General features: G+C 39.8%; 1 protein-coding gene across 4 annotated transcripts in view; it reads left to right on the top strand.

Moving 5' to 3' along the window:
• FAT1 (FAT atypical cadherin 1) overlaps window positions 1-26,387 on the top strand; it is a 177,155-nt gene that overhangs the window by 66,959 nt on the left and 83,809 nt on the right. The gene's annotated exons all lie outside the window — the stretch shown is intronic.

Raw genomic sequence — 26,387 nt, 5'->3', positions numbered from 1 at the left:
ATTTATTATCCTGTGTAAATGCAGTGGAATGGACATAATTATTTTTTACCTATTGAGTAGCTCTTTGATTATAATGTTCTAGTCATACTTTGACATAACACAGTTACAGAGAAAACCAGATATTTCAGTGATTTTTAAACTTGTTGGGCATACTATCACCCTCATGTAATTTTCTTTCAAGGTGGTGGTGTGTTTGTTTTTTCCACTTGAGGTTTATGTTGATAGGCAAATAGCGTAGTAGTCCCACTGAAATCAATATGGACAACAGTACTTGTGTAACTGTTCACCTGTGTAAAGAGTTTATAAACTAGCACAACATTTTGAAAATGGTAAACTGGAGAATGTGTGTTTATTCTCAAAATATACCAGTTACAATTCTGTTGCAGTGTTATGCCTAACATTTGGGGGAAACCTAGAAATATTGTAATTTCTAATAAAGAAGCATAAATAGAAGAAAGGAGCGATGCTGAAGTTAGAAGTACTGAAATGTGTGTAAGAATGGAGAGATGGGGACCTGAATACTGTTGTCAGTTTTAACTGAAACAAACAATGAATTTTAAAAAAGTAAATGTTACTTAAAACAATGTAAAGGTTACCAAATTAATATCTGCCTATGGATGACTGTAGAAAACATTCAAAATATATATGCTGGTTTTTTTAATTAGGTACAGGAAGTGGTGCAAATGCCGAGACTTGTCAATGATTCTCAATTTAAGCATATATCATTGCTTAGGGCATTTTATGTGGGAGGTATGTGCAGCTGCTATATTACAGTGGGAGTCCCAGGAAGCACTTCTGACTGAGTCAACTAGAAATGCCTCCTGGGTATCCAGGGAGGTATATACTACAGCTGTGCTTTTGTCTTCACCCACATCCTGTCACCCTCTCTGGCCAGGTTAGTATTGCTAGTACAAGTAGTGGTTTCATGCTCCAATCACACGAAGTCAGGGGAACAATAGAAGTAATTCTTCATTTTCCTCTCCCACCCTACCCCCAACTGCCCTTGCCCATTCACACAGAGGCTCGTCCAGGGATTGGCAACCTTTCAGAAGTGGTGTGCCAAGTCTTCATTTATTCACTCTAATTTAAGGTTTCGCCCGCCAGTAATACATTTTAACGTTTTAGAAGGTCTCTTTCTATAAGTCTATAATATATAACTAAACTATTGTTGTGTGTAAAGTAAATAAGGTTTTTAAAATGTTTAAGAAGCTTCATTTAAAATTAAATTAAAATGCAGAGCCCTCCGCACTGAAGGCCAGGGCTGGCTCCAGGCACCAGCATTCCAAGCAGGTGCTTGGGGCAGCAATCTGCAAGGGGCGGCAGTCCATGTGTTTTTGCCCCCAAGCAGCACACCAAATTGCCGTCGTGGACGGCGGGAGGTGTCCATGTGCTGTTAGGGTGGCAAGCGTGTTTCCACGGCGGCGTGGCAGCTTCTATGTTCAGCTGCCTGTGGCAGCAATTCGGAAGCTTCTGTCTTCCGGCCGAAGACAGAAGCTGCCGCCGAATTGCCGCAGCCATGGAAACGCGCGTGCTGCCCTAACGGCACATGGACTGCCCCCGCCGTCTGCAGTGGCAGTTCGGCACGCTGCTTGGGGTAGCAAAAACAGTAGAGCCGGCCCTGCCGGTGGCCAGGACCTGAGCAGTGTGAGTGCCACTGAAAATCAGCTCGTGTGCTGCCTTTGGCACCCATGCCATAGGTTGCCTACCCCTGGGCTAGTAATAGGGGATTCAGAGGACCAAAGCTTAAAGTTAAAATCCTATTTCTAAATGTAAATAATATAACTGGGAAGTGGTGATTACAGACTAACGTAGCTATCCTGTAACTTTGCTACTTGCCTTGCACAGATGGATGACATCTGACACGAAGTACAACAGTATAAAAAAGCATAAATAAATTAAACTAAATGCCCTAACCAAAAATTTATGTGCCTTTTGTTGCTTATTTCTTGTTTCCATTTCTTTTTCTCATTTTTCTCTCCATCCATGTCTGACCTATTATTTCCATCACTAAAACACATTCTCTCCTCTCACTCTGTCAACTCCTTTTCTCTTGTTTTGGTTCCCCTTCTCTATTGTCTCTGTAAAGCAACATTTCCTTTGTTCACATTCTCTATTTCTTGCTTATCTATTCTTAGTTGTCCACCTCCTTGCTTTCTTTTATGTCCCATTCTCTCTTCTCCTTCTTTTGTCTCTGCATTCCTCATCAGTGTCTCCCCTCCCTCTATATTATTACTTAGCATACTACAAATTTTAACTGATTATTACACTCAAAAATCCAGGGAGGTTGGTAAATACGTATTATTGTCCCTATTTTACAGATGGGAAAACTAAGGTAAGGGGAGGTTAAGTGACTTCTCCAAGTCTTCAGAGAGCATTGGGGTGAAAGCTGGCAAATTCCTCATTTTCAGTCCGATGCCCACAAAGGACCTTAGGCTCAATGCCTGGCTGTTTGGCTTTAAAATATTGAGCTGCACCAGATCCCCAGTCAGTGATCAAGATGCATTTGGATTGAAGTTATGAGGGCCATTATCTTCTAAGTATCCATTCTGTCTCTCTTGTAAATCAAATACACTAGACTGATTAGGCCCTGTTTAGGGCTAAGCTTTTTCAAATGGGTTAGAATGTGAAGAAGTTTCAAAATCTCTTTAAAAGACATTAGATATTATGTTAACTACAGAATAAAAAGTACAGCATGCAGTTTACATCATTCTATAATAGTAAAGTCATAACTAATTAAGATAGGACTGAACTGAGCAGTACATCTGAGTACAAGTGATCTCATTATGAGTGAGATGGTAACCTGCTCCACTTACTTGCCTGCATGGTGGATATAAGAGAATTTAAGTTCCTTCCTTATAAGTGCTACTGAACCAAGAGTTACTGCACAGGGGAAAAGCAGCCTCCATGGTGCAACGATGCTCCCTCTCACCCGGATAGACAGAGATGGAGAGCGGACAGAGACTCAACTCTGCTTCAACCATACCATCCAACAGCTGAGCCGGCACAGAAGGGGAAGTGAACAGTGCCAGATAAGGGACTGGTGCAGATGACTTTCTTCCTTTGGGGAAAGGAGGAAACAAACATGAATCTATGATTCTTTGTGTCACAGTTCAGCCCCTGATCTGCTATTGGGGCTGCACACCCATGTGAGGCCCTGTAGATAGCATCTTGTGATAACTCTGTGGTCTAATCCTATGCTAATAAAACAGGCATAAATGATCAAATTATTAGTAATGGCATATTCTTTAGAGCCATCTTGTTATGATTCTTAAAGTGTATGATGAGTCCTGGAAATACGCTTGAAATGGTTTTAGATTGTCTCCTACTCTTTGAGGTATGGACTGTCTTTTTATTGTGTTTGTACAACACGTAACACAGCGGGGTCCTGCTCCATGACTGGTGCTGCTGCAGTATAAATAATAATAACCTAGATGTAACCTGCGCTAACACAGGGGTTCTCTGTCCTCTGCTTGTGGCTAATCCATATATAGAGCTTTATGGGTCTCTTACAGCCTTTACACTAAGGGACCTTGTTCTTAGGCTATGTCTACACTACAGATGAGTCCAAATATAAATAGCAGTGTAACCATGGTATGGCAGCGGAGTCGCAACTCAAGTACATACCAACCCACCTGAAACTGGTGAGTATGTGGCATGGCTCAAGCATGCTTCTTCTGCTGCTCCCTGTGCTTCCATAGCTACACAGTTATTTATACTTGTGCTAGTTCATTGATAGCTAGTGTTCAAATGTGTGTATATACATGAGCAGGGGAATCATACCCCTCGCTTGTAATATAGACATAGCCTTAGCATCATGCAGGAGAGGCTTATGTTTTTTGAGATCTGAAGATCTTGGTCAGTCCTCACAGATGGTCACCTATCTAGGAGTGTCATGCTGCATAGACCTTAAAGTGCGAATAAATCTATTTTTATTGGTGAACTGATCTGCTTTCAACAAGTGGTACCTGTAGAAATGGTATCTCCTATGTGCTTAAGGAAGTCCAGGTCCCAGATATCCTCTCCTTCGGTAAACAGTAGCCCTTGAAAGCAATTTTTCTGATTATGTTAATTAGTTATAAACTTGACTGTGCATTTTAAAAACTTTTTACTAACATTTCCTTATTTTGTAAAGAGAAATGCTATGCAATAGCCCTCTTTGAAATTAGAAAGCATATCACATTTTCCTTTTTATATGCAACAGTTTCTTATCTTATTTACTTCAAGTACATCTGTGCTTTGATGAGATTAATGAATTATGTTTTTGGATCTTGGAGTTCACTTGTATTGAAGAAACCTGCTGCACAAAAGAGCTAGCCAACAAGAATGAGACTAGTATCATAGTATTAGTCATTTAGCAACTGACCATCAAAGCAGAGATTAATTGCAAAACTTTCCTGACTTAGACTGTAGCCAAATATGCAATCCATGATAACTATTCTATGGGTTTGATAATTGAATCCATCAGTATGAAAGGATGACTTTCCCTATTCACTAGCACGTGTAAAGCCCTTCACTATTCCTTCATTCTTCTTTGCAGAAATGGATTAAGGCTAAATGTGGTTCAGGTTAACCAACATTGTGGGACTCCAGATCTACTCAGAGATTTTGAAAGGAGGTTGAAATAATAACATTTAATAGCCTTTTAGAGTACATGGCTCAGGCCAGTAGATCAGTTTGATCCTACCGTGCACAGAAATGGAAGCCAGAGTGGAGAGATTGTACTTGGTCCTTATAGCATCTTATATGTATATATTGCTTTTTATTCTGATGGTTGTTCAATAGTGTGTGTCCAAATTTACCTACCACTAAAATGTAGCCACTTCTAGGTGGAACACAGCAGATGTTTAGCAGAAATAATTGATTACCTAAAAATCTGGATTCCCCTGACTCAGGTCCACCTCTGTAGGCTCATGTTCAGCTCTTTTATTTTCCCCTGATATATCTGATAGAGAACATTTTACCCATTTTCCCTACCCATTAAGTGCAGTCCAATTTTCTGATTCTTAGCACTGGAAGCATCTTATAGCAAGGATTCGTAGCATAGTCACACAATATGAATTAGTTACTAGCTTTTATATATGGAAATAAGAAGTTTCTCTGTTACTTTGAGAATGGTGAGCCAAAGTCACAAAGATCCAGTTTTTCAAATAAGAAATTGCTGGATTCATTTTGCAAACACAACTGACTAACTGAATTTGACTCTGAGTCTTTTCCCATTGCTTTATTAGCAATTTACAACAACTGGGAGATTTCAGATATTATTATGGTCTTGTCATAGTGCTGTCCCTTTAAGGAAGTCAGATGCCTAGCCTACCTAGGCCAAGCTCCACTGAAGAGAATGAGCCAACCTGTGTCCACCTGAGGATAGTTAACTGCCTAAGTAGCTAGAAGGCAGTTAATTAATTAAAAAGCACGTGGACCTAATAAAAAGTTTAGGAGAGTTCAGCTGAATAAGAAGAAAGGAAACTCCAGAGGAAGGGAGCTCCTAGGGAATCTGAACTAGGCAAAAGCTCTCCAGATAGGGAGAGACTCTTAACAACTAGGAGAGAGACTACAAAGCTGTCCAGCATGAGCCTTTACAGCAGAAGGAGCTGCTGCTGGAACCTAGAGATATTTTGTTTTGGAACTTGAAAGTTTTATGCGGGTTCTGAGGTAAAAGCCTTTTAAGCCCTTGTACAGTGCTCCTTTCAGCAAGCTTTTACTGTTGTAGAGTGGCTTCTCCTCGACTGAGATGTTTCTGTGACCTCAGGGTTACCCTGTTAAGGGGAGAAACTGAGGCTGGCCACAGCAGAGCCACACCTAGTCACAAAGGGGTACTTGGGAGGCAATGAGGCGCCTTCTGGAGGTACAAATTGCTATATAGGAGACAAATGTATAAAAAAAACTCCATGAAATTATATAGCACTAACCTTTTACAAGTGCTGCCAGTTAACAAAGAGGCTATTTAAACACAAGTATAGTGCTAAGGTTGAGTAGAGGAAAGATGGACTTTTTCCAGTGGTGCATTTCAATTTGGGAAGAAAGTCTAAAGCAAGATGAGTTTTGACCTTTCCTCATATCCATTCCTTCACCAACATACTGGGACCCCCCTGGAACAATACATTTGCTTGAGATTCAGTATGTGTATTTGAGATGCTATAGTAGTACTTGTTTTAGTGCTGGGTGCACTAGATTCTCTACTCATAAACCTCCTGTTTGTCTTTAGATAGCTAAATAAAAGTACAGAACCGGTGAGAGTCAGAAGATCTGACTTCGTGTTTGACTTGATCTTTGACAAGTCACTTAATCTTTATTTTACATAGGAGTTTTATATTTATCTATTCTTCAGGGGTTTGGTGAGCATATTCATGAATTCTTTTGTAAAGCACTGTATATTTTTGTTTATGATTTTATTTTATGTAATGCAATTACTTTAAAATATATATTTCCTTAAGGTAAAATCTCCTTGTGGCAGGAAGCTGTTTTTCTATTATTACTTCCTGTAATTTTGTACTGTGTATATTATTTTTTGTTAGCCTGAAAACTCCAGTGAAAGGAAAGGGTTGACCTTTAACTGACTAAGTAATAATGGCTCAGCAGGTAAAACACTTTAATTCAAGTGGTAAAAAGGAGTTTTGTTAATTACCTCTGGACTTGAGCCATTAAGTTGTTGTCCACAAACAAAGGGGGTTGATTGACTCTCGGCAGGGCAGCCTCTGAATATGTTTCACATGAATGTTAGTTCTGCTCTACTGTGGTATAAACCAGGCTCTTTGTTAAAGAATTCAAGCTGTATTATAACTCAGGATATGTCTAAACTACAAGTGCAACAACGGCACAGTTGCTGTGCTCCAGCAACACCACTGTAGTGCTTGTATTATAGACACTTGCTACAGTGCCGGAAGGGGCTTTTCAGTCACTTGTAGCTGAGTGTCTACCTAATTGTGTCTGCATTGGGGCATAGGTCTTCTTAACTATGTGTCTCTGGGTGTGAACTTTTGCACCCCTAAGTGTGGTAGCTGGGTAGACCTATGTTTTAGGTGTAGACCAGCCTTAAGAGTGAGACATGAAAGGATGATATTTTGAGATGTCTGGAAAAGAAGCCTGTGCTGCCTGCTGTTACTTGGAGGATATGCATTGGGAGGATGGGAATAGCCCTACTAGTTAATGTTATGACAGAGAGCCACAATGCAAATGGGGCACCAGTTACCTTGGTAGCTGATTTCCATCAAGTAAACCATTAAGCATGAGGTTAGATTCCTGTTCAGCTACTAGAGAGGTGAAAAGGTTCCATACACTCTCTTCTCCAATTGAGATCCATCTATTCAGGCAGGAATTTGTCCATTAGACTATAGAATAAAATTAATTTTTGCTAGATTGATATGTCTAGTTTTTTTCCCCAGAGGACTCCTGCCTCATTCAATGCACAGGACAGACTGCATTTTGAATGAATTGGGCAAATGCAATGAATGACTCTACTATCTGTAGGAATCTCTGCCACATTTTGTTGCAGAAGTCAGGTAGCGTTAGAGAATGACAGGCAGAGAAAGGATGGTCTCCTGTGCAAGGAAGTTGAATGCCACCATGGAGAATTGGATTCTGCCTCTGCCACAGAGTTCCTATGTGATCCTAGTCAAGTCACTTAAACCCAAATTATCACAGGTAGTCAGTAATTGTGTGTTCCTTGTTTTTTGGGTGCCCAGTATGAGACAACTGGGATCAGAAGTGCAACTGAAGTCAATTAGATCTGTGCTTTGCGAACATATAAAATGTTATGAAAATGCTAAGAGCGCTGAAAATCAGATAGTAGGTATTGTGACAGGGTCAGGCCAGATGTCTACAGGAGAGTGATAGAAGGCAGATATATTAACCCCAGGTTAAGCAGGTCCCCTTTCCCTGGGTAAGGTAACAGGGAAGATTCCAGAACAATCGGGAGCTTTCTGGAAACAGTTAAGGCAGACAGGCTGATTAGAACACCTGCAGCCAATCAAGAAGCTGCTAGAATCAATTAAGGCAGGCTAATCAGGGCACCTGGGTTTAAAAAGGAGCTCACTTCAGTTTGTAGTGCATGTGTGAGGAGCTGGGAGCAAGAGGTACAAGGAGCTAAAAGTGAGAGGGTGTGCTGCTGGAGGACTGAGGAGTACAAGCGTTATCAGACACCAGGAGGAAGGTCCTGTGGTGTAGATAAAGAAGGTGTTTGTAGGAGGCCATGGGGAAGTAGCCCAGGGAGGTGTAGCTGTCACACAGCTGTTACAGGAGGCACTATAGACAGCTGCAATCCACAGGGCCCTGGGCTGGAACCTGGAGTAGAGGGTGGGCCCAGGTTCCCCCCAAACCTCCCAACTCCTGATCAGACACAGGAAGAGTTGACCTGGACTGTGGGTTCCACCAGAGGGGAAGATATCTGAGGCGAGTCAATCCGTGAATAAGTGCAGGACCCACCAAGGTAGAGGAGGAGCTTTGTCACAGTATCTTAATCTGGGCAGCCAAAATTAGTGGACACTTTTTTGACAATTTTTGCTTTAATCTCTGTGCACCTCAGTTCTTCAGCTATAAAGTGGGAATAAAACCACCTAAACTCGTGGGGTGTCATGAAGATAAAATGCATTTGTATCTATGAAATACTCTGTTACTATGATGAGAACACCATAGCCGTGCCCGTGAAGAAACAAATAATTTTATATTCAGTACAGGGTTTGAATGGTAGGTTGCAAATACAGCTGGGAGCCACACATTGAATGTGGAGGATAAAAGGAAATATTGAAGAGCTGTCTATTCAGTGAGCATAATCCATCCTGTACACTGAGTCAGGGGGCTGGAGAAGAACTACTATGTTATCATGTAATTAAAGACCACAGGGTGGACTGATTTAAATCACCAACCAAGAATTCTTGATTTAAACAATTTATTTTAATCCTGTTTCACATGGGTACTTTTAGCTAGTTGATGTAATCATCTCACGCCTACTTTTTGTTCATAGATTGGAAGAGAAAAACAAACTTTTTCTGCTTTTTGAACTCCCAATTGGTTTCTTAACTTTGAGAGAACTAGTCATTGAACTATTTGAATATACTTAGATGAAGAAAACATTCTCTTCATACCAGCAGAAGAAGTTAGTGCTGTCAAAAACTGACTTAGCACTTCAAACTTTGGTTCCAGATGCTCAGCCAATGACTTAAAGAAAGTCAAATGACTGAATTGGTTGAAGACTTTGGCAGCAAACATGTATCATGTAATATATTTTTGTGTGTTTAAAAATATATATATATATTAATAGATTATAGTAATTTTAGGCCTTAATGCAGGTTGTAAGAATTTCAAATGTACTTTTATATAGTTTTTAAAATCTGTATTTAATTTTTATTAAAATATACAATTTTAAAAACCTGCTTTATTTATTTGTTAAAATCATCTATTTTTTAATCCTCTCTGAAAGACTGTATCATAACATGTACACATAAAGGAAGTAAATTAACGTTGCCTGGGCAGTGTTAATCCTGGTATTTCCTAATTTGTGAGTGCTTGAGTTTGCAACCTTAGTGTTCTTTTAAAATAACTTTTTCAGTGTAAGACTGATAGTTTTGCTGCACTTTTTTGTTTTGTTTTTGAATTTAATTTAAAAAAAAAATAGGCTGATAGGAATTTCGCTAGTGTGTGGCAGCTTGTGTAGTTCAAACCATAGCCTTTGGACCTTAAAATGTGCATAACATTTGAGCACAGAAGTGTTTGAATTAAAGGCATTTTTTTTAGAAAATGCTGCCTTTATTTTTATATGTAAAGTCTCACATATAATATGCAGATTTAATTTTAAAAGTTTAGCCTCAGACAATGAGATTAAAATTTTGGTCATGCTTAGTATAAGGATCCTGCTGTCAATTGACTAGTTTTTGCTAATCCGTAGAGCATTGTGAAGTCATAAAAAGCTAATAGTCAGTGGGTATAATAGCAGATCATCCAGGTCACATGCTCATATCAGTTTACAACTGTTCCTAACCTTCAAAGCAATGTCAGTTTGCTGTGGCTGATCCAGAGACTGAGCAAAGTGTAATAGGAAATAACTACAGCTGCAAACAACTTCCAAGGGTTTCCGATATCATTGGAGAACTACTTAGTGAGGAAACAAAGGCTTTGTGGCTACCTTGGGGGTATATACTTCTTTTTAATAAAGGAAATCTCCATTGTTTAACATTGTGGTTCTTCATCCTGGTTGAGCTAACATTTTCAAAACTAGAATCAAACATCTTTTGTTAACTCATATGCTAAATCTGCTGAAAAACCAAAACTGCGTTTAGCTGCGATTTTTAATTTCAAATTGTGCCAATTTATTCCTTAACCATTTCTGCCACAAATCTTGGAATGAATATAGTAATTATATGATTAACTGTTGCTTATTTGACATATACTGGGGAGAGAGAGAAATGAAGATGTGCTATCTTCAGGCCAAATGTTGGTCTTACTGAAATTAATAGGCTGCAAAACTGCCATTTCAATCAATGAGGATTGCACATACAGACTGTGGTCAATATATCTACATTTGAAGACAGAATTTAATTTAGCACAAGACTACTGTTCTTTATAAAAGTACTATCAAGAGTTTGAAGGTATGTGACTAGACTATTGACAGATTTTTCAGACATTGTCTGCAGTCTTTTAAATATTTTTTTCTTTTTAAATATACTTCCACTCTATTCTTTTTAGGAACGAGATATGGTATGAAGCAAGAAAAATAAAGAAAATGAAAGAACACCATTACCTCAGAATTGCTGTCTCTTTAAATTGTAGCAGGATAGGCCATCTTGTGGCCTGGCTTGAATAGCACTGCAGAGGCATAAGGAAAAATAAGATCACCTTCCCATACTATTGTGCAACCAGTCCATATCCCTGCTGCAGGCATAGTACTATGTGCTTGGTACTCTGCTTGTGTGAAGGGGGATTGGGTGCCATCACAGATGAGTTGAGCTAGAATGCGGAAATAATAGTAATTGTAGCACATTGGAAAGGTAGAAAGCACCTTGCAATCTCTGGAATCAAGGAGAGTATTGTGTCTTTCTGAAGTATGGTTCTTTCTCTGTTGGATGCTAAGTACTGCTCCTTGCACAGAGCTGATTTTTGTAACTACAATGTATAGACTCAGATGGAAAATGGAAAGCCCTTCCCATGCAAAATTTTGTGCTTTCGAAAAACATTTTGCCCCAAAATGGGACAAAAGGTCAAAACCAATATTTTTATTTTTATTTTTTTTGTGGGAAGGTTTTTCAATAAAAATTGCATTTCATTCTGTTTTGGATCTTCACAAGTAAAGTTGACAAGAGCCTTCCAGCCTAGCTGCTGGAGAGTCAGAGAGTGCACAGTTCCAGTATTGGAGAGGAAGAGTACCCAGGATGGTCCTCCAGGAGCTTGGGGCAGATGGAGTGCCTGGGCTCTCTGCCACTCCAGCTTCAGAGTTTGGGGCTGGGCACTCAGCTTGGCAGAGCTACACAAAACCTTTTTTTCAGTTTCACTGATGAAAAGTGAAATTGACAAAAGTCCTCTAGCAGGGTACCATCTGTTTGATTTTTCTGGACAGAAAATTGAAATTTTTAGATAAAACTGAAATTTTCTCAAGAAAAATTTTGGTTGTGCGAAAAGGACATTTTCCCCCCCTTGTCAGAAAATCAGTTTGACTAGCTTTAAGAATGTATCTGTGTTTAATATTACAAAATTTGTTCCTATTCAGAAACGGTTAGGTAACCAGGTAACTAGCTCCAGCTTGGCTATCTGTTTAGTTTTTATTTCATGGAAATCTAAAGACAAACCTGGCAAGAAAGAATGTCGAGGACTTTTTAGCATTAGCTGCAGAAAACTTCACAGTTGAATCACATCTCTGTCCCACTTGTTCCATTTAAGTTAGTTTTTCTATCCCCTATCTCCCCCTGAATGGGTAGTAGAGGGGGATGAAGGAGAATTTTATGGAGAAGAGGAGGAAGCAGCTGGGCCTGCTCAGGAGAAGGACACTTCCTTTCTTTCTGACCAGGAGACTGAGACTGGGTGGGTGGTGTGGGGGAGGTATTTTCCCTTTAGAGAATTTACCAAGATTGGGTTGGCAGCACCTACCCATGAAATTTGCAAAAGGACCGAGTTTCCTCATGATTTGCTGAGGGCATTTCACTGATCACCTTTTTTCCTTGGGGCCAGGGAAGGAATTTGTCTCTCACTGCCAGATTGGCCAAGATGAGGTGAGGATTTTTCTCCTTCCTCATTGCAGGTTTGGCAGCCAGTGGAGTGCTGTTGGTGAGTTAGGTTATAACCTCACAATTTAGTAAATGAAACTTGTGACAGCTATTCAGTGCAAGTTCTTGTTATGGAAGGGATACATTTATCAGACAAAATGGATCTGAGAAGGATTTGAAGGAAAGCATCCCTTAGGGAGCTAAGAAGAGGGAGTCTTGAGGCATCTGTGTCTGGTACAGTGGAGAGCCGACCCTCCTCTTACAAGGGGACAGTCACAGGGTTCTAGCTATAGTATGGCTGGAGCCAGATAGAGGATTATATGTAAATGGTTAAGGAAATGATAACCTGCACTGTACAACTTATTGCCAGATATTCCCAGATATTTTTGGTGAATAAAGTTACAGCCTAATTAAATCTCATCCATTGCCTCCAGTCTTCTGGCATGGCTGGCCAGGTCTTCTTGTTGAAATATTTCTAAACTCAAACATTGTCTGGCATTGTTCTGTGTCCTCCTCTCTCCCTACTAGCATCATAGAGCACTATCTTAAGATGGTGTATATTGTAGGGCTCTGTTGTTGGGAAATCCCTCAAAGAAACTTTCAGCTTCTAGAATGGGTTGAAATTCCACCACTGAAATAGAAGAAGAGGTGTAAATTTGCTCATAGAAAGGAAGAAGCGGGTCTGGAGGAGAGGGGGAAGCTTCAAGTTCCGTTTTCAGGTATGGGCAGTGTGTTAGACGAGGCAAGGATAAGTTTGACGAAAAATGTTGGAGTTCTTTGTTTCAGTTCTTAATCTTGAATTTGCTTCAATTTATTATTTTAATAACATACATATGGAATGAATAACCTGGAACAAATAGCCTGCAGCGATGCACGCCTACAAATCACACAAAGAAATCTTAAAATAATCTATAAAGCTGTCAGGAGGAGTATTCCTGATATCATTTTGAACTTCTGCTTCCTCTGGGTTTCTGTCAGTGCGCATATGTCCAACATAAACCATTTTGAATATCAAAGGATAAAAAGACAGAGGACGAGAATCTCATCTCAGAGTTGCTATACGTTCAGGTTAACTTGTCTTTTCATTTTGAGAAGATTTAGATATCTAGTCAGGGAAAATTTCAAGAAAATCAGTTTTAAACTCATGGCAGCTGAGCAAAAAATAAACAAAAAAAACCCAATACCAAAATGTTTGTAATTTCATATTTTCCTTTCAAAGACAAGAATTCTTTTTGCTGAAAAAAAAATTAATTATGAAGCTGGCTGGTTTAATACTATATTTTTACGTCTCTTTTTATTACTTTGGGAAACCAGCCATTATTTACTGTTTCAGTTTTATGAGAAATGTATCATGTCTAGGCACAGCGCCTTCCAAATCTACTGTTTCAATATGCATATTTTGAATCTTTGGAAAACTCTCCACTTTTCTCTTGGTAGTAGAGAGGGAGTTATGTATATTATAACTTTTCTTTGTGTGAAGCCATCAATCAGCTCTCGAAGTTGCAGCCTTCCTATACTATAGGAGACCTGATTCTCAACTGGAACTGAGTACACCGGTTGTTAAAGATGATAAATGAAAGCCGTTTTTTACCACTGAAAAGCTTTCAGTGGAAGCAGTGAATTTAAAGTTTAGTATCCTGAAGAAATCCCTGTAAATCAGATAAATAGAGAACAAAACAATTAGAACAGGTAAAAATAGCAAAACAATCAAAACAAAAATCTAATCATTTAGCTCAGAAAGTTGTGTTCCCCTATGTCAGGTGTAGTTTAAACAGAATGGAAAGGAACATGTTTTTGTCACCTAAGCAGAATGCAATCAAACTAGCGTAGATTTTCATCCTTTGTTTGGAGATTTTTCTTTAAAGTAGATAACATTTCTTAATCATTTTTTTTTAAATAGCTTCTCAAATCAAACTGAATTTTGTAATTTGCTGCTTCATCTTCTCTAAAATTAATATTTACCATGTAATGTGTTTTTATTTTCTTCTACTTGTGTTATAAGGCATATTGTGGTAACACTGAATGTGATGGGGGGGACTGCAACTGAATTATCAGCTGCATCTGTATTCTTTGTGATTTCCAATATAATAGAGTTTATTTTGGCCTTGTGTAGGCCAGGAGCTCTCTTACCAATCAGCAATGAACCCTTTTGAGGGCAAAATTGAATATAGTATCTCTTTACATTTAGTGGAGTTCTCTGGAGTACACTAAGGTAATCACAATGAAAATCTGCTCTTTAATGTTTGCTTTCCAAGGACAGAGTTACAACACTGTAATAGGACAGAATAACTTAACATATAAAACCTGTATATCCTATACAGATGTAAGATAGGGCATTTTGGAATGTCTTATTTCCCAAAAGACAGTTCCTTTTTATATAGTACATTAAGTACTAAGAAGCTTCATGTTAAACCACACATTATATATTTTTTATTTTGCTTAAAGCACATCTATAATTTTCCTGAAATCTTTTTTGGTTTCATGCAGCTGACTACATAAATTTATGTGGACCAACAGCTGCTCCGTTGCACCAGTATGTAGGAGAGCAGAATTTGACCTTATCTCTGTGGATCAGACTTAATGAGAGAATTTCTGTGCTATTTTTGTAGCTGGCAAAATATTGATTTTTTTCAAGTATTAATAAATTTTCTATTTATGTTCCATGATGCATTTTGATGTCTGTAGAAATGTCATGTGTCCAAAAAGAGTTTAAGTTGGTGAGATTTTTATTTTGTCGTTTTTTTACAATTTTCAATAATGTTGCCATTTTTCTGGTGCTATAATTGAAAATAAAGCACAAACGAACATTGTGAGAGTGTTTTCCCTATCTAGGTAAAAACAGTTTAATTGCATTGAAACAAGTTTCCTGACAATTGTAACAGCTTGGAAAAACTGCTCACTATATTTTAAAATACCTGGGATGTGTTTCTCTGAAACAAGACATTGCTAATTTCCAAATAACATTAAAATGGCAGGTTTAAAGTTCGTAAACTGTTTGCACAGCAGGGCGAAGCCACCATAAATACAGAGTCCAAATTTATGGTGGTTGATAGCTGGCTCCACTGTACAAATGTACTGGGTTGAATGGGTGGGTATCTTTAAAGAATGCAAGGAAAAAAGTTGACTATTCGTTTGTTTAGCTACAGTAAATGTCAGATTCAGTATCCACCAACCAAAGATTTCCAATGAAAAGTCCAAAGAGTTATGTATGGTCTTTTTTTTTTCTATCCTGAGGAATTCATCACAAACTTCTGCGATCCATACTTAAGGTGCAGACATTTTATGGCAGCTTAATCATGAATTATAAAAACATCTGGAGCAGATGAAGTGAACCTTAAAACTAACTAATCCTTTAATCATTACTCTTTTATGTTTCTGCTTTCAGCTGATCATGACTTTATTACACATTAACAGCTAAACTGTTGGTCTCACTGAGATTTTGCTGTTTGAGTGCGGAAGATTTATTTCTGCTAATGCAAATATATACTAATGATTTTTATGGAGGAGATAATTTTTAGTAGCTGTTTAAATAATACCATTGTGACAGCTTGAAACTGTCTTGCCAGGTGTCATGAGACTGGGTAAAGAGCTGTGAGCTTACTATTAAAGAGCTTATGACTGAAGAAGAGGAAAAAATTGGAGAACAATGAAGAGGAAGTAACCTTACATACTGATTTCTGAATGCGCTTGGACTGTTGGTATTTTGATTGGTTGTGGCTTTGGTGATTTGGCTGACACTGGAGGCAGTATACTGTTGCAAGCGGAGAGGAGACTTAACAGGAGTTCAGTGCTACTTGCTACCTAGTGGTAATAAAACCAAGGCTTGTTCCAACAAAAACCAAGGTTTGTTTCACAGGAAATTATGTATTGTTAGCAAAATAGCAACAGAAGCAAACATGTATACTTAGAAGGAACCTGACTATGCACAAGTATGCAGAGTAAAAATAAGCAAACTGAAAAAACTTGGGAGAAATTTGTTCTCTCGCTCATCAGTTTCAGTTCCAGAAACCTTAGGTCTCATCAACACTTTAAAGTTTTACAAGTATAACTGTTTGGTTTGTGGTGGACATGGGAGGGAGCGCGTGTGGTGTTCCTCTCTCCCTCCGCCCACCTTTTTGGAACTAAAATAGTTAGACCTGTAAAAAGCCGTAAAATGCAATGGAAGAACTGCTGAGAATTTTTTTCTTTCTTTCTTTCTTATTTTTTTTCAAAAAGGCACCAAAAGAGTATTATGGGATGAATAGAGTTTCATCTTAAACTTCCACAATTCCCTGAGATGCACGCTGATGTCCCACAATGCACTGGAAAATTTTTCCCTGAGGCAGTGCACCAGACAGTGGCATGGAAGATAACTGGGATTCCTACCCACACTGCAGCACACCTTGGTGATATAACCTGTTGCTGTGAGAATGCATTGCAGCAGCAAAGACAGCCAAGTAAAACTGCATTGTTGGCAGCTGTATGGCAGCACTAATGCTGCTGCTAATGCTTTCTAATGGAGACGTGACCCTAGTGTAGATGTAGTTTCACCACTTATAAAGGTGACATCCCAGTACAGTTATGCCCCTTCCTGTGTGGGATTAGCTAGATCAGCTTAAAGCATTTTTATACTAACATATAACTGTATCCGTGGGATTGTGTGTCCTGCTTTAACTGTACTGGTGGTTTGCTTAAAGTGGTACCATTTTCTGGTGAAGATGAGGCCTTAGTGGTTATTTGTAATGATCATAGTTAAAAATCAACTTCCTTCTGGATTTAAAGTTGATGATGTAGAATCATTGAAATGTAGGGCCGGAAGAGACCTGAAGGGATCATCTATTCCAGGAGTTGGCAACCTTTCAGAAGTGGTGTGCTGAGTCTTCATTTATTCACTCTAATTTAAGGTTTCATGTGCCAGTCATACATTTTAATGTTTTTAGAAGCTCTCTCTCTACAAGTCTATAATCTATAACTAAATTATTGTTGTATGTAAAGTAAATAAGGTTTTTTAAGTGTTTGTTAAAGAAGCTTCATTTAAAGTTAAATTAAAATGCAGAGCGCCCTGGACCGGTGGCCAGGACCCGGGCAGTGTGAGTGCCACTGAAAATCAGCTCGTGTGCTGCCTTTGGCACGCGTGCTATAGTTTACCCACCCGATCTAGTCCATCCTTCTGCACTGAGGTGCGACTAAATATATCTAACCAGAGGTTCTCAAACTTGGGGTCAGGACCGCTCAGGAAGTTGCGAGGTTATTACATAGGAAGTCACAAGCTGTCAACCTCCACCTGAAACCCCGCTTTGCCTCTAGCATTTATAATGGTGTTAAATATATAAAAGAGTTTTTAATTTATAAGGGGGGGGTTGCACTCAGAGGCGTGCTATGTGAAAGGGGTCACCAGTACAATAGTTTAAGAACCACTGATCTAAACCATCCATTCTTGTCCTATCCTCAGTGGACACTGAACAGTTGATCCCTGTCCTCTTTATAACTTTCCATAAAGGTTGTTAATTTAATCACTTGTACTCTCACTTTTTTAAGGCAGGAAAATCTAATGTTTTTTGCAGAAATGTACATTATGCACCTTTACTAAGATATATCGTATTCTTGCCTCATGAGCGAGTGTGTGAACCAGCACAAGAAATTAAGACAACTGAACAACAGCGTAAAATTTACAAAAGCACCTAAATTCCATTGTAAATTGATGGGACTTAGGCATTTTTGAAAACTTTTACTCCCAGTCTGAAGGTTGAGGAATCATTATCTTTCTGGGGGAAGTTTTTTTTTATAAACAAAGTCTTGGTGGAGACAAAATGATAGTAATATTGTTTAGTCCTTCAGTAATCTGTGAATAAAGTAAAACCAAATAGTTGCTATCAAAACAAAATTATTCATTCCACTTTTTTTTTCATTTAGATGTCTTTCTCTCATAAATCCAGAACAGTGATTTCCTACAGTTTATGAAAAGTCAAAACTTATTGATTATTTTTTCTGGCTGATAAAAGCTTATTCATTTTTTCTCAAATTTAAACAGAGTCTCGTACAGGAATAGTTAATTTGCTTTTCCTTTGCAGTTAAACTGAGCATCCCATTTACTACTTATATAAAAATTAATTGTAGAAAAAAGAGTTTTGATCTAACAGTTCACACTAAGACCTAGATCCACAAAGAGCACTTAGACTCAGTGTTCCAACACCTGGAATCCCCATCCTAGAATTAGGCACCCAGGCTCCTTATACAATGCGTGAGGAGAGTTAGGCACCTATGAAATGAGGCCATAACACCTAGTACATTGGGTGGGGAGCAGCCTCAGGTAGCCAGCAGGCAGTACCGAAGAGAGGAATGGGCAAAGTTGCCTTCTGCTTGAACCCTTTCCTAGAGTTAGATGCCATTAACCCTTTCTTAGAGTTGGATGCTTTCTTGGGAGCCGTCTGGAGGGGGCGGGGGGAGAGAGCATGTCTCTTCTCCTTGTCAGGCAGAGGAGAGGATTGACTGTTTTCACATATCAGGGGTGAGTGCTCTAACCACTAGGCTAAAGGTTATAAGAGGCAGCTCCTACTCCAGCATTATGTTTTGTGGGGCCTGATCCAGGTGGTGACTTCTGAGCATGCCTACTGGGTTGGAGTCCACTGGCAAGGTAGGTGGAAGAACCATAATTTGCGGATCCTGGTGGGACTTAGGCATAAGATAGGTGCTCGGGCATTTAGACAGAGATGTGCATATGTTCACTGACAAACTTTTAGGTGCTTAGGGAAATTTACCAGTGGAAAGTTAGGCACCTAAGGACTTTAGGTGCCTAGAGAGTGCTAAGCAGGTTTTTGAGGACCTGAATTTTGAATTTAGGCACCTAAAGTAGTTGCAATTAAACATCTTAAATCCCTTTGTGATTTTAGCCCTAAAATATTCCAATGTGGAAACAGTTTTTTTTAAGTCTAGATATTACTTTCTTGAGGAGTTAAGTCTTCATAAAGGGAGTCTGTACAGCCTGAAAATAGCTGTGCTCAAATCTGCATGGTTACCGTTTGATGCATATGAGCAATTTACCATAATATATTCACCAAACTAGTTTTCAGCCTTCTAATACAAAAAGTTAAAGATTCAAAATGTTTATTCACTTGACTGATGTGTAATGCTTTTTTTTTTTTCCCTCTAGCCCATATATTATTAATCTCTGGGAGGCTGCAGGTCCTGTCTGTACTTCCTGCATGAAATCACTACAATGATTAATGCCTTCTATGATCAGCAAATTCCAAATCTTTGTTGCTGATTACTGTTGAAATAGTGCAGGGAGGTAGGTCTGACTGAGAGAGACATGAAATTCTTTGGCTGCTGATAACACTAGTGACTCTGAAATATCAGATATGGGATAAAGTAATGACCTTTGATCCAATATATAAAGTCCTGCAGTCTGTCATGGCAACGCACACAACAATCATAAACATTGACATCATTGTACTTTACTGAATTTCTAACTTTGACACAAGCTCATCAGTGAGGGCCAGGCTGCTCTCTTTTTACTCTCATTAGGTGAAATCCTGTTAACTATTGAAGTCTATGACAAACTTCAATTTACACGTTTTTACCTTGTTGCACAGTTCCATGTGACTGTTCAGGGTATGGCAACAGCAGAGTCTGGTCCTGAATGTTGAAGACATGTACATAAGCACTTAAGCAAGTACAGTAGAATTTCAGAGTTACGAACTTACCAGTCAGCCACATACCTCATTTGGAACTGGAAGTACATTATCAGGCAGTAGCAGACGCCCTCTGCTGCTCTGTGGGGTGTCATAAACATACAGCTAAGGGTAGCATAACATCCCTCTTTACCCTGCAAGGGGCTAATTCCTTTTTTACCTGTACAGGGTTAAGAAGTTTAGGTAACCTAGCTGACACCTGACCAAAAGGACCAATAAGGGGACAAGATACTTTCAAATCTGGGGGGAGGGGAAGGCTCTGTCTGTCTGTCTTCTGTGTGCTTGCGGGAGACAGATCAAGAAAGCGAGCAATCCAACTCCATTAGTATTAGTAAGTACTAGCTTTAGCATTAGCTTACTTTTTATTTTGGCTTGTGATTTTCCTTTGTAGAGGAAGGAAGTTTATCCCGGGTTTTGTAACTTTAAGGTTTTGTCTAGAGGGGAGATCTTCTGTGTTCTTAAGTCTTTTGTTATTCTGTAAAGTACTCATCATTCCAATTTTACAAAGGTGATTCCTTCACCGTTTTTTAAGATTAAAATTTTTCTTTTAAAAACCTGTTTAATTTTTCATTGTTTTAAAATCCAAGGGTTTGGGTCTGTGTTCACCTGTACCAATTGGTGAGGTGATTATTCTCAAGCCTGCCCAGGAAAAGAGGTGTTGGGGTTTGGGGGATATTTGGGGAAGATAGGGCTCCAAGTGGCCCTCCCTAAATGTTTGTTTAAATCATTTGATGGTGGCAGCGTTACTTAATCCAAGGTATAAGAAAAAAATTGTGCCTTGGGAAGTTTTTAACCTAATCTGGTAAATAAGCGTAGGGGGTCTTCATGTGGGTCCCCATGTCTGTACCCTAAAGTTCAGAGTGGGGAGGGAACCGTGACAGGGGGGCAAATACAGCACATTGCTGTGTTTAAATGTAAACTATTAAAAAAAAATAGGGAAAGTTTAAACATGTTTTTGAGAAGGTAAGGAAACTTTTTCTGTTTTATTTCAATTAAGATGGTTAGCAGCAGCATTTTTTCTTTTGCCTCATAAAGTTTCAAAGCTTTATTAAGTCGATGTTCAGCTGTAAACTTTTGAAAGAACAACCAGAACATTTTGTTCAGAGTTACAAACAACCTCAATTCCTAACTCTGTTCATAACTCTGAGGTTCTACTGTACTTAAGTCCCACTTAAATCAATAGAACTACTCATGCTTTAAGTTATACACACAGAATCACAGAAATGTAGGACTGGAAGGGATCTGATCTCAATAGGTCATCTAGTCCAGTCCCCTGCACTGAGCCAGGACTTAAGTACTGTTTTATCTAGACCATGTTTAAACGCTTTGCTGAATAGGAGTGGAATTAAGCATGTACTTAAAGTTCAGCAGGTATTTAAACTGCATTGCTAGTAGCTATGTGACTGTTTAGTTATATGCATAGTCCACTCGTTCTTCACTCAAAAGCTACTGGAGACAGTTTTTTCTAGATTTAAACACCATTAATATTGAGACATTAAGGGCAGGCTGGGTCAGAGGAATGGAATCCTATCAAAGTGTTAAGTCTATATGTATCATAGCTATTCAGGTATTTTTACTGTGTTTTCCCTTAAGTGCAGTGGCTGATTAGGCTGAAGTGTGTGCGTGCATGTGTATGCATGCAGTTTTAACTCAGCAGCCTGCATTCATAATCAGAGATGTGCTGCAACAACATATTGACCAGCTTTAAATCATCAGTGTATAACTGCCAAATGAAAGAGAGAGAAAGTATATTTTTCTCTGTTGAAAGGCAAAGCCTAATATTCTTTTCAGTTGTTTGAAAACTGGTAGGAGCTAACCTTGTTGCTTTTTAACCTGTTAATTGCATTTGGTTTTGAAGCTATCGCTTTAAAAACATGTCTAGAGAAAAACAGTTTGATCAGTCTTGACTACAATATGTATGAATAAGATAAGAAGAAAACCTTAACTATTAATTATTAGGGAGGAAATATTTGTTCTGATACTGAGTGTTTAGGAAGTGAATTAGGTGTAAATCAGGAGTAAGTTAATTGAATTGAATTACAGGACTAGAAGTAGAGAGGCAATATTCTTTTTGCATATAGCATTGGTGAGACCATTACTTGGACTACTGTGTTTAATTCTGGTGTCCATGCTTCAAAAAGATTGGAGATGGTTCAGAAAAGAGCAACAAGGGCTCTGCCTGACAGTGAAAAATGTAAGAAGCTCAGGGTATGTCTACACTATGAGATTATTCCGATTTTACATAAACCGGTTTTGTAAAACAGTTTGTATAAAGTCGAGTGCATGCAGCCACACCAAGCACATTAATTTGGTGGTGTGCGTCCATGTACCAAGGCTAGCATCGATTTCTGGAGAGTTGCACTCTGGGTAGCTATCCCGTAGCTATCTCATAGTTCCCGCGGTCTCCCCCGCCCCTTGGAATTCTGGGTTGAGGTCCCAATGCATGATGGTGCAAAAACAGTGTCGCGGGTGATTCTGGGTAAGTGTCATCACTCAATCCTTCCTCCGTGAAAGCAACAGCAGACAATCATTTCGCGCCCTTTCCCTTGATTGCCTTGGCAGACACCATAGCATGGCAACCATGGAGCCTATTTTGCCTTTTATCAGTGTCACCGTATGTGTACTGGATGCTGCTGACAGAGTGTACTGCAGTGCTACACAGCAGCGTTATTTGCCTTTGCAAGGTAGCAGAGATGGTTACCACTCCCTATTGCACCGTCTGCTATTGTAAATTGGTGATGAGATGATGGTTATCAATCATTTTGTACCATCTGCTGCTGTCATGGTGCTCCTGGCTGGCCTCGCTGAGGTCGGCCGGGGGCGTGGACAAAAATGGGAATGACTCCCGGGGCATTCCCTTCTTTATGTTTTGTCTAAAAATACTCAGGCTGCTAGAATATGGGGAAAGTCTGCCAGAGAGCAGAGCCGCTCTGGGTCAGAGCCCCAGAGACCCGCAGAAATGAATGAGCTGCATGGACATCTAGGGAGTGTCCCTGGCAACACCCCACCCGTTGCTTCCCTCCTCCCACACCCCTCCTGGAGCTACCGTGGGCAGTGTCCCCGCATTGTGTGATGAAGTAATAAAAATTCAGGAATAAGAAACACTGGACTTTTAGTGAGATAAAATGAGGGGGAGGCAGCCTCTAGCTGCTATGATAGTCAAGCAGGACATTAAAGGGTGCAGGGAGAGGAGCGCAGCCTTCCCGCGCTGATGATAGTCCAGGGAGTATTAGAATCTTTTCTTTAGACACGAAACAGGGGGAGAGGGGGGCAGCTGATGGAGCTCAGGCTCCAGCTTGCCATGATGAGGATGGTACCCAGCATTTGTACCCCTGCAGGATGACAGGGGTCATTCCCATTTTTACCCAGGTGCACCGGCCGACCTCACGAGGCCAGCCAGGAGCACTCACGGGATGGTGACGGTTTTCCACCTTTTATACCATCTGCCATGAGGAAAGGAAGGGGGAGAGTGCTTCGTTCAACGCCGCAGCACCGCGTCTACCAGGAACATGCAGTAGACATACAGTGACATTGAAAAATGGCAAGAAACGATTTTTTTCCCTTTTCTTTCATGGGGGGGGGGAGGGGAGTAAATTGACGAGATATCCCTGAACCACCCCGGACAGCGTTTTTGACCCTTCAGGCATTGGACCTCAGTCAAGAATGCAAAATGCTTTTCGGAGACTGTGGGATAGCTGGAGTCCTCAGTCCCCCCTCCCTCCTCCATGAGCGTCCATTTGATTCTTTGGCTTTCTGTTTACGCTTGTCATGCAGCACTGTGCTGAGTCCCTGCTGTGGCCTCTGTCTATCATAGCCTGGAGATTTTTTTTCAAATGCTTTGGCATTTCGTCTTCTGTAACGGAGCTCTGATAACAGATTTGTCTCCCCATACAGCGATCAGATCCAGTATCTCCCGTATGATCCATGCTGGAGCTCTTTTTGGACTTGGACTGCATCGCCCCCCTGGATCAGAGCTCGCGCGGGGCAAACAGGAAATTAATTCAAAGTTCGCGGGGCTTTTCCTGTCTACCTGGCAGTGCATCTGAGTTCAGATCGCTTTCCCAGAGCGGTCACAATGGTGCGCTGTGGGATACCGCCCAGAGCCCGAAACCGTCGATTTGGGGCCACACTAACCCTAATCCGACATGGCAATAGATTTACGCTACTCCTCTCACGGGTAGGAGTACAGAAATCGGTTTTAAAGAGCCCTGTTTCAATATAAAGGGCCTCGTTGTGTGGACGGGTGCAGGTTAAATCGGTTTAACGCTGCTAAATTCAGTTTAAACGTGTAGTGTAGACCAAGCCTCAGTCTGTTTAGCTTACCAAAGGGTAAGTTAAGAGGTGTTTTGATCAGAGTCTGAGAGTGAGAAGATACTTAATACTAGAGGGCTTTTTAATGTAGAAGACAAAAAGTATAACACGTTCTAATGGCTGGAAGTCAAAGCTAAAAAAATTTGAATGGGAAATGGGGTGCAAATTTTTATGTGAGGGTAATTAACTATGGTACTAATTTACCTAGGGATGTAATTGATTCTCTGTCACTTGAAGTCTTAAAATCAAGATTGGATGGCTTTCTAATTCATCCAAAAATTATGCTGTGTAATGCATGAGGTCAGCCTAGACCAGTGGTTCCCAAACTGGGATTCGGAAAATGTTATAGGGGTTGCCGGGGAGGGGGAGGGAGAAGAAATTCCTTAACGGCAGACAGAGCTGTCCCTAGGCACCCCAGCATGGGGCCAGCAGCCCAGATCCCCTGGACTTCCAAGAGCTAAGCAGATCAAAGCAAGCATATCTATCACACTGAGGAGATTTTAAACTTCAAGACTCCTTATAAGAAATAAAAAGGGAGGTGAATATTTTTTGCTGTTTTTTAAATTACATAGGCAACTAGTATTGTTTTTTAAATTATTATGAACAAGTTTAAGCTCTGTTGTAACGTGTGTTGTTTGCCTGGACTGCTCAAGATCTGAATGCTTGTGTAGGAGGAACTCTTTGAGTTGGCTTCTTAAATATCTTCACGCTGTTTCACATCTGATACTCCTTGATGACACATAGGAGCTTTGTCTTATAACAGGCTTGTTCAAAGTGATACAAGCTACGAAAGTGAGATCTTGGAAGAGTGTTGCCATTTTCATAATGTAATAAAAATACTGTAATGATTGATAATAAATAGTGTGTAATAAGCATGTCATAAAAACAAATGTTATATTTCCAAGATCACTGCTTTTATAATTTGTATTCAAGTAAAGGAGAAAATCCCTGGAAATATTTGTTTTTAGGAAGGGGTTCGTGAGACTTGACATTTTAGTGAAAGGGATTCACAGGTTGGAACCACTGGCCTAGAGTATCTAGACAGTGGGCCCTTCAAAACATTAAATCTATGCTGCTGTAAACTGGTACAATAATTCAGGCCCTAAGACTTTATAAAACCAAGATATCTATTTTCAACACTACATAACAATTTTTTGTTTTTTTTCCCATAAATGAGATCACAATTTTATTGGTTTTCCAGTCTGTTCTGTGTTAAAATAGATTTTACATTATAGAGAATGTGTACAGTTTTTCATGATAATTCAATGAAGTTTTTCTATGATTACTGGACTATAAAAAAAAATTAAATTTGGAGAGGGAACTCTTCTCTAAATGAGCATTTTGTCTTGAGCGGTGAACACAAATGCGACCCTGCCTGACCATTCAATATTACGAGCTTGCCTATATTAGAATACTTGCATCAGTGCAGATATATCAGTTTAAATGACCAAATTAAGCTACATCTATTTAAAGGCAATTTAGACTGGTTTAAGTTCATTTACATTAAGAATTTGCACCAGTGTAATTTACTTGTGCAAAAAAACCCTTGTGACGGGCAGCCCTAAATCTAGTGAGGTGCTATGTACCTCTGAGTGATCTATGATCCCCTACAGAATATAAGACTCCAATAAGGAATTTCCATTAAATCTGTGCACCTGAGGTTTTGCCAGACTAGCTCCTGTCCCCAGTTTCATTGAACTCTGAGACGTCTGAGCCCTATTAGAGAAGAGGTCTGCAATGAGTGGTCTACCTCTGTGCAAGATTCCCCACCTTCCACATAGCAGAACTCCAGTACTTCTGCACAGTCTGTCTCCGCAGCTGCAGAGGAAGCCCCATATTTGTGCTTGAGAGAGATTTCTGTGTGCCTCTAACATATATTACCTTTGTTTTCTGCTAATAGGGTAGTATTTAATGTTTATAGAGCATTCTAATTCACAGTGAGGTCCACAGGTCCATGACATTGAGTCTTTGCTCTGTGCAGCCCTGGAGGCAGACCAAACCTGTCATTAAGCGGCAGGGAAGGCATGACTCCATCTTTGAGAAACCATCAATTTTTCCTTTGCCTCTGCAGCTGCAGACTGGCAGACCAGCTGCTCCTTGATGCAGAGCAAATTTAGAAGAGCAGCAGCAGAAGAATAAGAGGGTGTTGGGGGATGGTTTAAATCACCAAGCTATCAGGGTCTGCCTTTATTGGCAGAGAGAATTCCCTTTCTCCTTA

This window comes from Chelonoidis abingdonii, chromosome 5 (genome assembly GCF_003597395.2).
Source record: "Chelonoidis abingdonii isolate Lonesome George chromosome 5, CheloAbing_2.0, whole genome shotgun sequence".
Taxonomy (NCBI): domain Eukaryota; kingdom Metazoa; phylum Chordata; order Testudines; family Testudinidae; genus Chelonoidis; species Chelonoidis abingdonii.
The sequence above is the reverse complement of the archived record's forward strand: the minus strand, read 5'-3'. Positions and strand labels throughout refer to the sequence as shown.